At 36.8% G+C, this 14,784-nt stretch overlaps 1 protein-coding gene across 2 annotated transcripts in view; it reads left to right on the forward strand.

Annotated features, from left to right (window-relative positions):
* Positions 1-14,784, forward strand: part of LOC149812018 (Tetratricopeptide repeat (TPR)-like superfamily protein) — a 228,728-nt gene that overhangs the window by 62,757 nt on the left and 151,187 nt on the right. The window lies entirely within an intron of this gene.

Here is a 14,784-nt window from a genome sequence, read left to right on the forward strand (position 1 = left end):
TAGCATATCATCAATATATAATAATAAAATCACGATTCCTGCATTGGATTTCTTGACAAACAAGGCAGTGTCAGTATAACATGAAGTAAATCCATTTTCTATTATTAAGTTATTAAACCGATCATACCAAGCTTTGAGAGCTTGTTTCAAACCATAAAGAGCTTTTCGTAGGTGAAAAGCTTTACCTTTAGAAACATCCATGCCTGAAGGAGCATCCATATAGACTACCATTTAAAAAGACATTATTAACATCCATTTGATATGTGTTCTATTTTTTAATTGAGACAATAGTAATACTACACCTAACAGTAACCATACTTGCAACATAGGCAAAAGTTTCATCGTAGTCTATTCCATATTCTTGACTATACCCTTTGCCAACTAGAGGGGTTTTATACCTTTCAAGAAACCCATCACTCTTGGTCTTTACCTTAAAAACCCACTTCCATCCTATTATTATTTTTCTACTAGGTAAATCTTGAAATTCTCAAGTTTTAGCCTTTATAAGAGCTCTAAGTTCATTATCCATGACTTCCCTTCATTCAACAATTTTCTTGGCTTCTTCAAAATTTTTAGGTTCCACATATGAATGAATGACACTAGGGCATGCTCTATATTTAGGTGAAAAGGATTCATAGAATATAAATCTAGAAGGAATTCTTCTAGCTCTTTTAGTTCTGCTAGAATTTAGATTATTTATGGAGGTAGGCTCACTAGATTCACTATATTTCTCAATTGCACTTCTAAAAGTGTTTCTATCTCTATGTGTTTAGGTGATAGGATCACTAGATGTTCTTACTTCGGTAGGTTGATCAAGAGATTGATAAGGAGAGTTGTTATTCTCGTCTATATTTTCATCATCACTAAAATCATCATGTACGAGTTCATCACTAGAAACATCATCATTTCTAGATAACAACTCAAACAAAAAAGAGTAATCCACATTATCTCTATGATGTTCACATTCTTCAAAACCAATAACATTTTCTAAAAATGTTACATTCCTAGAAATATATAATTTTATCATTTTTAATATCATAGCATCTAAAACCCTTTTGAGTTTCAGAATATCTAAGAAATGCACAAGGGATAGCTTTTGGTGAGAGTTTATCATTTTTATCGGTAAGAACAAAACATTTGCATCCAAAGACTCTCAACCTATTGTAGTCGGGTTCTTTTTTATATAGAATTTCAAAAGGTGAGATTTTATTTAAATTTTTTGAAGGAAGACGATTTATAAGATAAACGAATGCATGAACCGCCTCAGCCCAAAATCTATTAGGAATGTTTTGAGAAATAAGCAAAGTTCTAGTAGTTTCAATAATATGCCTATGTTTTCTTTCGGCTAGACCATTTTGTTGAGGTGTTTTGGGACAAGATTTTTGATGTACAATTCCATTGTTTTTAAGATAAATTTTAAATTCATTTAAAAGATATTTACTACCGGAATCGGTTCTAAGAATCTTTAAGTTACCATTAAATTGATTTTTAATCAACATATGATATATCTTAAATGATGCAAAAACCTCATGTTTATGCTTGAAGAAATATATCCAACAATATCTAGAATAATCATCAACGAAAATAACATAATAGGAAAATCCTTCCATAGATATATGACGGGTGTCGATCCCCATACATCCGAATGCTTAAAAGTTCAAATGGATCTTTGTTCAAAAGGCAAACTTATTTTTTCAAGAATACAATCATTACAAGTGAAGTCACTTTTACAAAGATCTTTAACAAAATGTAAATAGGAAAACTTGATGACATTAGGATGCCCAGGTCTTTTATGCCAAACATTTATATCTTTATGTTGGGCAAAATTAAAAAAAAAAATGTTTTGGAATTTATAGAAACTCCATTTAGTAGAGATTTCCTTTTCTAGAGCCTTCCCCAATCAACTTCTTGAACCGACGATCCTAAACCCAACATTTATTTGATGAGAACTTAACATCGCATCCATGGTTCGAGAGTTGAGATACCGAAAGCAAATGTAAATTTAATTTTGGTATAAATCTAACTTTGGGAATAAGAAAATCTTATTTTTCAAAATTTTCAACTCTTTTGATTTCACAAGAAACACCATTTGCGATTGAAACAAAAGAAGGTAAAATATTTTGTGTGTATTCGAAAAGTGCAAAAATATTAAGTCATATAAAACGAGGCACCCAAATCTAAAAGCCAAGAAATATTACCGGGAGGAGAAGAAGATGAAATTACGACATCAGAAATGGGTCTTTTGAAGAGGGGTTGAAAAGCCTCCATGACTTGACTTAATAATAATGCTCCATTGTTGAAAGTAGATGAATTCTCCTTGTGTGGTTGAAACGTGGTAGACATAGCCACCTTCTTCTTTCATTTTGGTCAAATTGGCTTAATTTGTCCCGGTTCTTTACAAAAATGATAAATAATTTTATCATACTCCCTTCCTTGATTCCATCTTCCATTTTGGCCACCTTCTTCTCTTCTTGATTTTGAATTTGAAATTTGTTGAAGTCATGAAGCTTATAAGGTTTTAAATTATTTTTGGGACTAGAAACGCCATAGACCCCTTCACTATCATCCTTGTTTTAAGGCATAGCTGCAACACTTTGATTGGTTTTACTCATTCCTATTCGAGTTTCTTCCCCACTTAGCTTAGTAAGAACTGTAAAAGTATCTTCAACAAGATACTACAATCAAGACCTAATATTCTTGATGAAAGACAAGTGCATACATGCACAATAAGAACACTAAGAACACTTGTGTACTAAAGCACAAATCAATTAATCTCACAAATGCACTAAAAATAAATATAAACTTTATTGAATACTTGGGCTTTCACCCAAAGCCATGCAAAACTCTAGGGGGAACACCCCTATTTATACACAATGAGAGGCCATGGAGGGGCTCCTAATATGATCGTTGGGACCTCTCCAATGGTTATAATTATAACCGTTGGAGGGCCCAACCATCATGTTGGGTAGGCCCCTCCATGTGCTAAAAGCTCAAAAATGAAAAGAATAAAAGAAAAAAAGAAAATGAAAGAAAAGGAAAACAAAAAGAAAAATTATATACATATTCTCAAAAAAAGAATGTGTAAAATAACGAATATACCCTTACGACTGAAAAGAAATAAATATATATTTTATACATATAATAGGTAGATACATATACTATATGTATATGTGTTACCTTATATATAAAATATATATTGGATTACAAGATTTGATTACATAATTTAACACCCCCTCAAACTTAGGGCAGGATGACCGAAAGTTTGTCAAGGTGAAAATTGAACCGAGGAGCACACAAAGCTTTGGTGAAGAAATCAGCCAATTGATATTCTGAAGTTACATATGGAAGATCTATGACTCCTTTCAGATACGCTTCTTGAACATAGTGATAGTCCATTTCAATGTGTTTAGTCCGCTCATGAAAAATATGATTTTTTGCAATGTATATTGCACTCTTGTTATTACAACATAGCTTGGTGGACCCTTCTATTGTGATCCCCATGTCTTCTAATAGCTGATAAATCCATACAATTTGCATGGTAGTAGTTGCCATGGCACGATATTCAGCTTCGGTTGAGGATAAAGACATTTTTTGCTGCTTCTTGCATCTCCAAGAGATTAACGAATCTCTTAAAAACACACAAAAATCAGTGGTGGAGTGACGGTTATTTGAGTCACCTCCCCAGTCAGAGTCAGTATAAACAATTAATTTTAATTCAGAAGAAGATGATAAGAATACTCCCTTATTTAATGTACCCTTTATGTATCTTACGACCCACATAATTGCACTAATGTGAACCGATGTTGGTGCATGTTGAAACTAACTTGCAGTATGAACTGTATGCAAAATATCTGGTCTAGTAATATTCAAATACATCAATAATCCTACAAGCTGTCTGTAAGGGGTAGGATCAGAGAGAGGAATACCATCATCAATCGTCATTTTGGCTCTTACTATAGCAGGAGTTTCACAAACCTTATCATTCGTATTACCTGACCTGTTAATAATCTCAGATGCTACTTCAATACCCAAAAAATAAGTTAGGAATCCCAAATCAGACATTTCAAATTTATCTTTCAAAATTGATTTTATGCTTTTAACCCCTTTAGAGTCACTTTCGGTTATAAGCATATCATCCACGTATAAAAGCAGAATGACAATCCCTGCATTGGTTTTTCTAACAAATAAGGCAGTGTCAGTGAAACAAGATGAAAAACCATTTTCTAACATTACGGAGTTAAATCTATCATACGAAGCCTTGGAGGCTTGTTTTAAACTATAAAGTGCTTTGCGAAGGCGAAACACTTTTCCTTTGAGAGTCTCCATTCCGGGTGGAGCATCCATATATACCTCTTCATTCATATCACCATTTTGGAAGGCGTTTTTAACATCCATTTGATAAATGTTCTATTTGTTGATTAAGGCAACAATGATGAGACATCACATAGTGACCATTCGGGCCACAGGGGCAAAAGTTTCTTCATAGTCAATACCATATTCTTGACTATACTCCTTTGCTACTAATCGAGCCTTATATCTCTCAAGAGATCCATCGCTCTTAGTTTTAACTTAAATACTCATCTACATCCTATTGCTTTCTTACCCTTGGGGAGATCTTGGAACTCCCACGTTTTGACTCTTCTTAGAGCACCAAGTTCATTCTCCATAGCTTCTACCCATTCAAAACATTTTCGTGCTTCCTTAAAATTTCTAGGATCTATGTAAAAATGAATGCCACTAATTCATGCCCTATATTTAGGTGAAAAAGAGTCATATGAGATAAACCTAGAGGGAGCTTTCCTATGTCTTTTGGTTCTTCGCAGGTTCTCTTTTGGAGAGACAGTCCTACTGGTGTCATCATATCTTTCAAGAGCACTTCTGAAGGTGTTTTTATCTCTATAGACATAGGTGATGGGGCTCTCTAGATGAACCCTTGTCGATATGTTAATGAGGAGGCAAGAGCAGAGGGGTGATAGTTTCCTTGGTTTCATTATCGCTTGAGTTATTCTGAGTTGACTCATCATCACTTGTATCATCATCTTTAATTAACATTTCAAATAGAAAGGAATAGTCCTCCTTCTCACCATGAGATACAAGACTTTCGAAACCACTAAGATTTTCCAAAAAATTCACATTTCTGGAGACATACAATTTGTCATTTTTAACATCATAACACCAAAACCCCTTTTAGGTTTCTGAATAACCAAGAAAGGCGTAAGGAATGACCTTTGGGGAAAGCTTGTCATTTTTATCCGCAAGGACAAAACATTTACATCCAAACACTCTTAACCTGTTGTAGTCAGGTTCCTTTTCGTATAATTTTTCAAAAGTGAAAATTTTGTTCAATTTTTTTGATGGAAGTGTATTTATGAGATAGACTGATGTAAGGGCTGCCTCAGCCAAGAGTTTTTTTGGAATGTTTTGCGAAATAAGCAAAGTTCAGGTTGTTTCAATAATATGCTTATGCTTTCGTTCGACTAATCCATTTTGTTGAGGTTTTTTTGGACAAGATTTTTGATAGAGAATACCATAACTTTCAAGATAACTCTTGAATTCATTTGATAGGTATTCTCCTCCAGAGTCAGATCTAAGTATTTTTAAGTTCCCATTGAATTGATTTAAGATCATCATATGAAAAGTTTGGAAAGTTGAAAAAACTTCATGCTTATGTTTGAGAAAGTATATCCAACAATACTTAGTGTAATCATCAACAAAAATCACATAATATGAGAATCCTCTTTTAGATATCACAGGAGTCAGATCCATACATCAGAATGAATGATTTCAAAAGGTTTTGTTGTAAACATGGATCTTTGATAAAGGGGTAAACTTTTCATTTTCCCAAGAATACATTCATTACGTGTAAAATCTTCTTTACAAAGATGTTTAACAAATGGTAAATATGAAATTTTAACAATATTGGGATGTCCAAGTCTCTTATGCCACACATGAATATCTTTATTTTGGACAACATTACAAAATTGATTCTTGGGAACTTGGAGAAAATCGACATAGTAAAGATCTTCTTTCCTAGAACCTTCCTCAATCAACCTCCCGGACCGGCTATCCTGTATCCAACATTTATTAGAAGAGAATTTTATATCGCAACCATGGTCCGAGAGTTGAGAAAACGAAAGCAAATTCAAATTTAGTTTTGGTATGAATCTAATTTTTGGAATAAAAAAATCTTTTTTTCGAAATTGCCTATTGCTTCAATTTCAAGGGATGTTTCATCCGCCGTTGAGACAAAAGATAAAAAAGAATTTTTAGAGTATTCAAAAAGAGAACAAGCACTTGGGGTCATATGAAATGATGCCCCAGAATCTAAGAGCCAAGATGTCTTACCGGGAGGGGAAGAGGTTGACATAGCGGCTCCGAAAATTCCTCCCTTGAGAAGAGGTTGAAGAGCTTCCATAATTTGTTGTAGAGAGAGAGATCTATTTGAAGAGGATTACCGTTCTTCTGGTTGAGTGGTGGTGGCCTTTGTAAGCAATTTCTTTCATTTTGGGCAAATTGGTTTGATATGCCTCGGTTCTTTACAAAAATGACAAGTTAATTTGCTATAGTCTCTCTTTCCATTTTGCCAATTTCCTTATTGATTCTTAAAATGGGGAGATTTGTAAGTCTTCACATTGTTACCTGGTCTTGAAACGACATTCACCCCTTCACTTTCTTCTTGAATAGAGGTGGTAGCAATGATGTTAGAATTGCTTTTACTAATGCCCATACGGTTTTCTTCCCCACTCAATTTGGTAATAACATCTTTAATGGCGGGAGATGTGAAGGAAGAAAGAAGAGAAGACCGAATTTGTTCAAATTCGGGTCTAAGACTATTTAGGAAGTTAAAAAAGCAATCTTCCTCAAGTTGTTTGTGTCTAAGTTTGATAGCTTCACCACTCCATTTGGGTTCAAGTATAGCAAGCTCGTCCCAAATGAAAGATAATTCGATAAAGTATTCCCGAATAGTCATCTCATTTTGTTATAAGGTCAAAGCCCTCTTTTTAAGGTAGTATTTGTGTGATAAATCTCTTGAAGTATACATTTTTTAAAGATATAGTCAAGCTTCAGAAGCTTTCTTGAATTTGATGATGTTGGCATTGATGTTAGTTTCAACGGATGAAAAAACCAAGATAAGATCTTGAAATTTTTTATTTCCCATTCGTCATGTTTCTTTGAATAATCTTCAAGAGCTCTTTGCCTTTCTTCTCCTTCAAGAATCTTTATATCTATTTTTTTCATAATGGTAATTTTTGGTTCGAGTTCCGGTATCGAACCTTGAACATACCCCCAAAGCCCCTTTTCTTTAATATGATCTTCCATATTACCGGCCCAAACATGATAGTTTGAGCCATTGAGTTTAAACACGAGGGAGAAGTGAGAGTCTTTTTCGCCCATTAGAGAGGATAGAAATAAAAGGGAATACGCACCTCAATAGATTTTTAAGTCTTTCTTGACAAAAAAGACTTCTAAAATATTGACCGAAGGAAATGATCCACCTTGATCTCCAATAGCTTGAAGGCATGTTTTTTGAGGCACCCAAGAGTGTAAAGAAACACACGATCTTCCTTCCTCAAACCTTGCTTTGATACCATGTAAAAGTATCTTCAACAAGATACTACAATCAAGACCCAATATTTTTGATGAAAGACAAGTGCATACATGCACAATAAGAACACTAAGAACACTTGTGCACAAAAGCACAAATCAATCAATCTCACAAATGCACTAAAAATAAATATAAGCTTTATTGAATACTTGGGCTTTGACCGAAAGCCATGCAAAACTCAAGCACCCCTATTTATACACAATGAGAGGCCATGGAGGGGCTCCTAATATGATCGTTGGGACCCCTCCAACGGAGGGCCCAACGATCATGTTGGGTGGGCCCCTCCATGTGCTAAAAGCCAAAAAATGAAAAGAATAAAAGAAAAAAAGAAAATGAAAGAAAAGGAAAACAAAAAGAAAAATTACATACATATTCTCAAAAAAGAATATGTGTAAATTGATGAATATACCCTTACTGCTGAAAAGAAATAAATATATATTATATATATATAATAGGTAGATACATATGTATTACCTTATATATGTAAAATATATATTAGATTACAAGATTTGATTACATAATTTAACAAGAACATCTTTAAGAGGTGGAGAAGTGAAAGAAGATAGAAGAGAAGATTTAATTTGCTCGAATTTGGGTCTAAGTTTATTCAAGAAATTAAAAATTCGATCTTCTTCTAATTTCTTGTGTCGTAGCTCAATGGCTTCTTCACTCTACTTTGGTTCAAGAATAGCAAGCTCATCCTAAATAGATGATAATTTGGTGAAATATTCTCTGATAGTCATTTCACCTTGTAGAAGAGTTAAGGCCCTTTTTTGAAACTAATATTTGTGAGATAAATTCCTCGAGGTATACATCCTCTCAAGATATTCCCAAACTTGAAATGCCTTTTAAAATTTCAAAATATTGGCATTAATCATTGTCTCAACCATAGAAAAAATCCATGAAAGAATTTTGTAGTTTTTCATTTCCCATTCTTCATGTTTCTTGTTATATTCTTCAAAAGTCTTGTCTCTTTCCTCTCTATCAAGGACTTTTATTTCTCCTTTTTCAACTATAGTAATTTTTGGCTTGGATTTCGGAATCGTACCTTTGATGTAACCTCCAAGCCCTTTTCCCTTAATATGAGCTTCCATATTACGGGCCCAAACATGATAGTTTGAATCCGAGGAGAAAATAAGAATCCTTTTCCACCATTGAAGAGCTTTTATGAGAAACAAATGAATCTTCACAATTAGAACACTTACCACAATTGGTCTTCTTTTAGCTATTTCTTGTAGTGCGTCAAATGGGAAGTAGATTGCAAGAGCTTTCCACACCAGAAAACAAGAATGAAGAGTGAGCATGATTTTTGAGGCAACCACTGTGAAGACGCAACACACCTGCTAGCTTCTCATAAACCAAGCTCTGATACCATGTGAAAATATCTTCAAGAATATCAAGATCAATGATGACTTGATTAACCCATAAGATTCACAATGAGAATAAGTGCACAAAGGCACAAAGAAAACACTCACAAAGGAGCACAAATGCACAAAGGCATAAAGAATAATCTTTTATTAAGAGAGAGAGCACTAAAAAGCATAAAAATACAATGGAGAAACACCCTTTATTTATAGGCTATAAGGGACCCAAGGAGGGGCTCTCATATAGACGTTGGAGCCCCTCCAACGATCATATTTATGACCGTTGGAGGGGTCCAACGTCTATAATGTGGACCCCTCCAAGATATAAAAAGACAAAAAATAAAAAAGAAAAAGAAAAAGAAAAAATAAGAAAAGAAAAAGACACATATTCAAGTGAATATGTGTGTTATATGTGAGAAGATGCTTTTACCCCTAGAGGGTATTACAAAGAATATATATATATATATATATATAAATATATATATATATATATATCTATATATATAAATAGATAGATACAGACATATATATATATATAAAATATATATGTATATGTATCTTTCAATATGTATATATATATATATATATATATATATATTAACAATATGTATATATTAGGAAATACATACATATATGTATTTATATTTATATATGTACATAATGCATATACGTTCATATATATATATATATATACAATTTTAACAGTTGGTTTGAGAGCAACTAGTCTAGATAAGTCATTTTTGTGGCACCAAAGACTGGGACGTATCTCCAACTCTAGGTTGCAATACCTAGTTACTTCGGGATGCTTAGGAGATTCGAAGTTCGTTGTTTATTATCATGTTCAGAATTACAGAAGTTGTAGATTTGCAAATGGTCATTCTTTGCTATTTGGTCAGAGAGAGAGAGAGAAAATAAAAAATCCATTCGATCTTGTACACTAAGATGTATGGGGATCATCTCCTATCTTGTTTAAGGGTGGTTCATCATATTTTGTTACTTTTATAAATGATTGTACTCGATTCACTTGGGTTTACTTCATGAGAAATAAAAATGAGCTATTTGACATTTTCAAGAAATTTTGTGTTATGGTTGAAAATCAATTCTCTGCTGTAATTAAAGTTATTCGTACTGACTCTGGTGGAGAGTATATTAGTGGCATGTTTGAAAGTCTCTTAGAGGGCAAAGGAATTGAGCATCAGAACTCTTGTGTGTATGCTCCTGAGCAAAATGACGTGGCAGAGAGGAAGAACAAACACATTTTAGAGACTACTAGAGCACTATTTTTTGATGGGAATGTACCCGAAGAGTATTGGGCAGATGCCATTTGTATGGCGATATATCAGTTCAATCGTATGCCATCAAGTGTTCTTAAAAGTGTATCTCTATTTCAAGAGTTATATGGATCTATGCCTAATTATAGTATGATGAAAGTCTTTGGGTGTACTTGCTTTTGTTCTGTTGCACAGTAAGTATATGAATAAGCTTTCACCATGCTCTTTAAAGCGTTGCTTCTTGGGATTCTCTCATGGACAAAAGGTATATAAGTGTTATGATCCTGTGAAGAAGCATGTATGGATTTTAGGCATGTTTTTCTTGAGGATGCACCTTATTTCAGTAAACTTGAACTTAAGGAAAAGGACACTAATGATTTCTCTTAATACCTTTTCTTGAGGCAAAGGAGGTGAAAAGGAATGTGGGAGTTCAAGAAGAGATATCTCAAGGGAAAGGTGGCAGGTTTGGTCTATATGTAACGCCCCAAATTTCAAACTTGCGAACCCTTTTCAGAAAAACAGGCAAGAGACTAGAAATATCTCTTCCCTTCAGAGTTTGTTTATGAAATCAACGGAAGATTTTTCTTTGATAAATCATAAGGCAAGCTTACAACTTTGGGCACGTTAGCTAAAAGAACCAAAACTGACAAGATTCGGATATCCTAAGGGAAATCCGATACGAACCCAAGCGTCCAGGACGCGAGCTAAGAGCAGGAAGAAGAAGTCTTGAAGCCATCTTGCAATCGCGCCATCGCCCGTAGTGTACCTAATAAACACCTGTACCCATAGAATGGGTTAGTTTCGCGAAAAACTAGTAGGTGCACAAGAGAGACTACAAGGAACTGAATTAAGTACATTTAATTCAGTAGGCTACGCAGTTTAAAGCAGATATGCAGTTAAACAGGTAAGCAATGCAAGCAGGTGAATAGTGCAAACACGTAAGCAGTACAAGCGAATAAGGCGTGCGAGCGAGTAAGTAGTGCAAGCGAGTAAGCAGTGCAAATGCGTAAGTAGTGCAAACAGTAAGCAGTTCAAAGCAAGTAAGCAGTGCAACTGACCAACGCAGCATATGATCCATTTGATCGTAAGTTGAAAACTACTACGCAACAAGCTTGTCCTCGTTCCTAGAACGAGGTCTCTGCATCTAATCACCATCAGGACATCGTTTGTCGCTCACTACTTCTAACAAACGCATTGTCCTGAACGACCTTAATCTATCCTCATCTCTCAAAGTCTTACGCGGCTAACCGTCACCGGTTATGACGCACTAAGGCGTCATACCTTCTCAGAGAAGCTCACCCTTCCGTAGAAGGTCCAAAACATGATCACTAACTCAAATCACTAACGATCTGATTCTCATATCTGAGTCATGCATGTAATCATGATAAAACAGAAAGCCGAAACTATGAATTCATAGTTGGCTATCACAAACAATCTCAAAAGATCGTCACAGCTCACCATAACTTTTTATGGTAAGCGAAAACACAAGATCCACGTCGGATCGTTCGGTCCGAGAGATATACGACCGGACAAGGAATTACCGCCCTAGAGGGTATACCTGATCTTGGACCCTACCCTTCCTCACAGGAGTTCACCGTCTTTGCAGCTACCCGTTCGTGGACAGTGTACATTCTCGCAGAGATCTCCCACTCTAGCCGGGTCACCCGATCTGGGAAATGTATAACCTCACAGCGAAACCTTTGGGAAACCGATCCCCAACATATGCCATATCCAATGAAAATCATTGCGATACACGCATCAACACAAAAGACCGCTCTTGGGGTCGATAGCTACTAATACCAACAACAAGATCAACGTCGAATCAGCTGGTCTGGGAAATGTATAACCGCACAAGGAATTCCGCTCTAGATGGTATACCTGATCTTGGACCATACACTTCCTCACAAGAGTTCACCGTCCTTGCGGCTACTCGTTCGTGGACAGTGTACATCCTCACAGAGAATCTACCACTCTAGCCGGGTACCTGGTCTTGATCATACACGCCCTCACAGATAATCCTTTGGAGATCAGGTGCTCGTCATACACCCTACTCGGTGATACACGCATCTATACAATCGACTGCTCCGAACAGTTGACTGCTCTCGAGGTCAGTAGCCATAATATGGGCACAAGCATGTATATCAGCAATATGCATTGTATCACTCCGCGCAGAAGCATATTATCCTACACATCGTATGATTGCCACGAGGAATATTGCAATCCTCAAATAGGCCCTCAAAGAGAACGCGCAGATATGGCAATTCAGTTGATTCTATGGGCGAAGGGTAACTAACTCTACCCGTCAGCCAAACAAAACAACTGAATAAGACAAGCACTCATAGCAATGCTCGTAAAACATATAATTACCATAAAATGGCTCAGTCCATGAACAAGTAATTAAATTAATCGTAAGGCATAAACCATTACATCACAAGCCATTCATAAGCAATCATACGACAACAATTATATCACAATATGTAAGCAGCTTATAAGACAAGTGACCACATCAATCCTAGTTGCCACCAGTTCGTAGATTACGAGCTGTATGCAATCACATCAATCATAAGAGATGCAAGCCAACAAGTGCTACGCTACAATAAGTACCAAACAGTTTGACCAAGGGATAAAGCAAGTCACATGCTAATATGTAGCAACTGGCATAATGCTACTATTATAAGCATTTAACTAGTATGAGAAACTCCTTATTACTCTGCAAAGAACTGCGTAAGCAGTTTAACCAACTAGAGTAACGCCTTGACAGGCGTACACAGCTCAACGAGTAGCATATTGAACTATCGAGCAAGCAAGCGAATTAGTAGTGCAGGCGAAGCAGTAGTGCAAGCGAATCAGTAGTGCAAGAGAAACAGTAGTGCAAGCGAAGCTCACGACTCAACGACCAGTGTGAACAGACCTTATGTTTCGATAATTACGAACCTGCGGGTACGCGCAGGCAAAACGTAGACCCAACTGAAACTAGTTCGGGCTTCTGTTATGCTAGTTGAGTTCGCTCCAAAGGGACGACTTTAGCCGAGAGAGGATTCCCCAAAGGAGGTTGTGCCACGGACGCATCCAACTTCTGCAGAAGTGTTGAGCTAATTAATGTAGCCCCTTTCCCCTAACTCCAATGACTGGGGAGGCCGGATCGTTGCCCGTAGGGTGGTTGTTAACAACCTGTCCATTGGAGTTTGTACCGCTCTGTCCTCTCCCTTGACAGACACAAAGAAGCGAATAGGTACGTTAGGGGTTGCTTAACTAACGACCCATTCTATGCTGTGGTATTTAAACCACCCGAGCATCTTGCCTGTGAAGGCGAATGTGAGGCCATTTATGTGATTACAACATTTTGCATTTAGCGTTGTTCGAGGTCGCACGACCGTCTCATCTGATCATCGCAGTACTAGACGTGTCGTGCACGACTACAAGTACTCTAGGATGAAGGGGGGTATAGCTCCTCAATAGAAGCCTCAACAGGAGTGTTTCACAAAGATGTAAAGTTTATCTACTTTACTTTATCTTTTGAAACAACAGTACCTTGTGCCAACATTATGCATGTGATTATCTCGAATCACATCCGCTATCGGGGTATCTACATGTCTCGCATGACTCGATACCGGCCTCGATAAACGGGATACAGGTTTCTCAACAGAACACCCGCTAAGAAGTTCGCTTGAACCCCCAATTCGGGATCACCCGAGATATGCCAAAAAGGCGAGCAGAACCAGCCAGTCACATCCTTCCAAATGCTTCGATTTGGAGCAGTCTTTGATGCTTTTGCGCATCTCCCTGAAACCTCAAGTCGACTCTGCAGGACTGCACACACGAAGAGCCAGGATCCTTGCGAGGTATCCCTCTCTTTAGACGAGGATGTATCGCCAGCTCCCAACTGAACTCTTGTCGCAAGAGTGAGTGATAGATGTCTCTTGCATCCTCCACGAGGATGCCTTTGAGGCATACGCAAAGAGCACGAACCTGCACGTCATCTGCAAAAGCAAGGCAATACCAACACATATACAAAAGCTAGAGCCTAGGCGCAACGGCAAAGTAAAGGCGGTAAGCAGAAGTGCAACGCAAACCCTCGCACAACGCGCGATGGCAAGTAAAGACTATAAATAGGAGTGCAACACAAAACCTGTGCGCGATGCGCAACGACAAGGTAAAGGACAAGGATCGCGAAACCTTGAGTTAAATGTGTACTCGTATAAATATATATGATATATATATATATATATATGCATATATATTTATTTAATTATCCTTTTTAGTTAATTGAACTCAATTCAATTGTTCAAGTCTTCTGTGCAATCTTCCCCTACCTTTGAGAGTTGCTAGCTTGCTGTCGTCCGCGGATGTACGCGATTGGCGGCTCGGGTCGCAGAGCGCGAGCGGGATCCGTCGTACGAGCTGCAAAAATAACGATCTTAGCAAGTTTATACCAAAATAGAAAGTCAGAGGCACTATCGCCGCCCTGACGTAAGGGAAACAGAGGCAGGGGCATTGTGCGCATGCGCACCTTCTATAAGCGCAAGAAGCAGAAGCAGGGGCC

The sequence above is a fragment of the Nuphar pumila genome, chromosome 17, assembly GCF_984573655.1.
Source record: "Nuphar pumila chromosome 17, dmNupPumi1.hap1.1, whole genome shotgun sequence".
Taxonomy (NCBI): Eukaryota; Viridiplantae; Streptophyta; class Magnoliopsida; order Nymphaeales; family Nymphaeaceae; genus Nuphar; species Nuphar pumila.